Raw genomic sequence first — 4,257 nt, forward strand, 5'->3', positions numbered from 1 at the left:
ATTTTCGATGATCAGCTTTCACACGATGGGCTCTGACTCTGCGCTGGGAATCTGCAACACAGAACTTCAACCGAACTGACCTGAAACATTCGAAAACATTGTAATAAATTTCTATTGATCGAGGGTAAAATAATGAAACATCATTTTACATGGGAAAGGGGTGAGGCATAGTGGATAATACTGGAGAGATTTCTGAAAGATTGGTCAACGAATGGGATCAACCACTGTACAGCATAGAAACAGGCCCATCGGTCAATCATAAATGTGCGCCCACTATTAGATCTATCTATACTAATTAATTCCTTGCTCATTGAAATGTCTGTGCAAATGCCTCAAGAGTTGTAGGGTCATAAAACACTACTGCATATAACCATGCACTTTATCCTACCTAGAAACCCCGAACCATTAATCTGTCAATTCCTATCAACTGGAGCCGATCCAGAGAGCGAGCGAGAGAGTGAGAGATCGTAAGGTAGAACTCAAGGTAGAGAAAACGAGTTTGGGAGCTAAAGTGAAAGAGCGAGAGAGAGAGAGAGAGAGAGAGAGAGAGAGAGAGAGAGAGAGAGAGAGAGAGAGAGAGAGAGAGAGAGAGAGAGAGAGAGAGAGAGACAGAGGGAGAGAGAGAGGGGAGAGACAGAGAAAATGTCAGAGGCGGACAAACAGGCAGACGGACAGGCAGCCAAATGGACACACAGATCTTAATGTTTTGAACCTAACAACAACATACACAGTTAAGGGAAATAGGATCTAATCTGATCTTATCCTGATATCTATCAATATGATATTTGGCGGTGCCAACACTGTTCCTATGCAAAGAACTCTTGAATAGTGGCTACAAATACTGTAAGAATATAGCAAAAATAAAACAGAAGCAGAAACGTGATGACAAGCAAGAGAAAATCTGTAGACGGCATAAATTCGAGCGACTAACACAAAATGCTGAAGGAGCTCAGCAGGCCAGGCAGCATCTAGGTAAATTTATCAAATGCACGGAAAATCCGCTGAGTACCTCCAGCATTTTGTGTGTTGCACCAGAAACAAAATAATTAATGAAACAGCGTTTCTGTTAATTCTGAAATCATGTTCGTTGGAGGATAATTAGAAAAAAAGTCACAAAAAGTAACGATTTATATACAGAACGACCTGCTCGAGATGAAAGTGATTTGAGGAAAAGTTCTAACACGAGGGCAGGGTGAAAGTTAGAGGCATAGTTAATGAAGTCAACGAGCTCAGCATGCGTGCATGAGGCAGTGCTAATGCAGTCGTCGCCTCTTTCTATTTTTTTTTCTTTTCAGCTAGTCCTGACGAAGAGTCTCGGCCCGAAACGTCGATAGTGCTTCTCCCTATAGATACTGCCTAGCCCAGGCATGGGCAAACTACGGCTTTTTAATCCAGCCCGCAGAACCTGATGAAATTATATTAATAAACCTTGTTAACGTTTTTTCCCCGCAATTCTGGCGTTATCCCAATAGGTGTCGCACTCTATATACATTGACCTTTGTTGAGGTGCAGCGTATGACTCCACATTTACGCTTTACTCTTGTTCGGCTCGACCTATTTGTGTGAACAGGCGTTCAGCGTCATGAACATCAACAAAGCTAGCCACAGATCCAAGTTAACAGACCAAAACCTCAGATCCATACTGAGAATCGCCACAACAAATCTAAATCCAGACTTTGATACGCTGGCTAAAAAGGGAGACCAAAAATACTATTCCCACTGAAATTAAAAATAAGTTTCTTCGTTGTGTTATGTAAAAATGCATTTGAAAATATCTTTTTCAATAAGTCTTGCATGTTATATGTCATTTCTGTTAAGTGATGGACATGAGTAGTGCGCAGGTGCACGTACGTTCTCAAAATATAAAAAATGCGCTCCAGATCAAATAATGCGCAAGGCATACTGGCACACTATCATTGTTCTGTCTTTTTGCTGGTCGTTGTTGAGTTTTGGCGCAGGGGACAATTGAATAAGAAGGAGCAGGACAAGTAGACCTGCATCTCCTACCGTATTTGAAATAAAGACAGTCAGGAGGAGAGTGATGATGATAAAATCTTGAAGGATAACAGAACTTCCATTGCTTTAAAATAATAACTGTTACTATTTTAAAAAGTTGTATTTTATTCATTTAATTTTCAGAGTTTTAAAAGTCATTTCAATAAATAGCTAAATACCATGGGACTTCAAAGACAGATATTTTGTTGTAATGAATTTATTCATTTTCAATTGAAATTAAAGCACATGTTTTCTACATATCCCATGGTATTTTAGTTTCTCTTATGAGGTGTATTACCAAAACACTCCGTTCATCTGCTCCTGTTCCGGCCCCCCTGTCAAATTTTAGAACGCTTTGTGGCCCACACGTCAAGGATACACATTTTATCGAAGGATAGGCAGAAAGATAGAGGGACGGCTTTGTTCTGTTGTCTAAAGATTAAATCAAATCATTAGAAAGAGGACCTATAGGATCGGAAGGTGTTAATTTATTTTAGATAGACCTGTGATCGAATTCATCCTGAAACAAGAAGGAAAAGCTGATGACGGATGTATCAGAATGTCAGTGGAGCAAAGGAAATTACAGACCCACGAGAGAGGAGTTACCAGAATTGATTGGGGGTGGGGGGATTCTAACAGTCGTAGCAATGACTGCGATTACGGAAAGGTTTTAGAAGGCACGCAATACATGTGTTACAAAGAGAAGAAATATCATAAAGGGAAAATGACAGAACTGTGTCGAAAAAGAGAAGACAAAGCCAACTTAATAGTCAAACACTAGTCACGTAAAAGAGAAAGAATTAGTGGGGTTAGAGAACTGGGACGTTCTTAAACTGAAGGCAACCCAAAAAAGTCAATAAGAAGGCATTGAACAAATAAGAAATAACGCAGCCAATCATATTAAAGGAGATACCAGCATTTATTTCGATATACAAAGTGAAAGGGAAAGAGTCGAGAGTGGATATCGGACAGCTGTAAAGCGATGCTGCACAGACAGTAAATGGGAACAATGAAATGGCGGTCGCGCTGTAACATATTGCATGAGTTTTCGCCGTGGAAGACAGTAACAGTGTGGTGGAAGTTCCAGATGTCAGGATTCATGAATAATTCCACAGTCAGAGTTGTTAAGTTTCATTATGTTCTGCATACGTACGAGTAATTTTCCTGTCACATTAGAAGTACTTCAATGCTACCTGATCCTTCATGGCAGCAATCGTTTAGTAGTCTCTTTATCACAGTAGGACATTAGCTGGTGCTCGGTGTTTAGCCCTCTGGATTTAGGACATTTGGAAATGTTTTCCGCAGACATGCCAAGGGAAATGACTCAGCGACTAAGACTAGTAAGCAAGGGTTCGGAAATAGAGCGGGTAAATTGGACAGCAGGGTGGAAGCTGTTGACTTGTCCGTGCTCCACATGGGTGCTGGAAGTAGCATCAATAGAGCCGTCGATATACCGCTGAAGAATTTTGTAATGTCACGAGTGTAGGCCTGGAACATGGACTGCCCCACCTAACTAATGAAACCAGGGTATTACTGGAGCCCATGCGGTGACCATGGTGTGAAGAAGGTTAATGAAGCCGAAGGCAAATTTAGAGTTGGAAATAGTTCTCGCAGAACAAGAAGTGTTGGCCATGAAGAAATGAAAATATGGAAGAAGACATAAAACTGGAATCAGGAAAGGAAGGTCGATGTAGACTAAGAAAATATCTTTGGTTTTGCCATCTTATTGGATAAAATAGAGAGCCGAAATTATTCAGACTGTGATGCAATCTTCATTTTCTGATCTGTCTTTTGATCTATCTATTTGCATATACTCTGTCCAGCCGGCTGACTGTTTGAAAATGTTCCTTTTATTCTTGTGAATACAGACACACAAAACATGAGAATTTTACCTGTGTTCTGGCTGGTGCTGAAACTAGAGAAAACGGGAATAAATGCTGCACTGGAAGCTGGGTCAGTGAATGTTGGGAGATCTCGACTCTTGCTGAATACTGGGTGTTCAGTACTTTCTCAGCAACTGGAGTTGAGACGGCGCAAAGCAGGGGCCTGGTCCTGGGCGGGTGGGCTGAGCTCAGTTCGCAGCTTTTTTTTAAGAACCGGACTACTGAGGTGACTGGATCTTTCAACGAGCTCTTTCACTGCTCCCTGAACACGGACTGAGTCACTGCGTGGTTAAAGGTATCGGTGCAGCAACTTAAGTTCGCTAACGCGGAGCCAAATTGTGTCAAAATATTTCCGGAACCAATGCTCGCCTCTTCTGCC

This window comes from Hypanus sabinus, unplaced genomic scaffold (genome assembly GCF_030144855.1).
Source record: "Hypanus sabinus isolate sHypSab1 unplaced genomic scaffold, sHypSab1.hap1 scaffold_785, whole genome shotgun sequence".
Classification (NCBI taxonomy): Eukaryota; Metazoa; Chordata; class Chondrichthyes; order Myliobatiformes; family Dasyatidae; genus Hypanus; species Hypanus sabinus.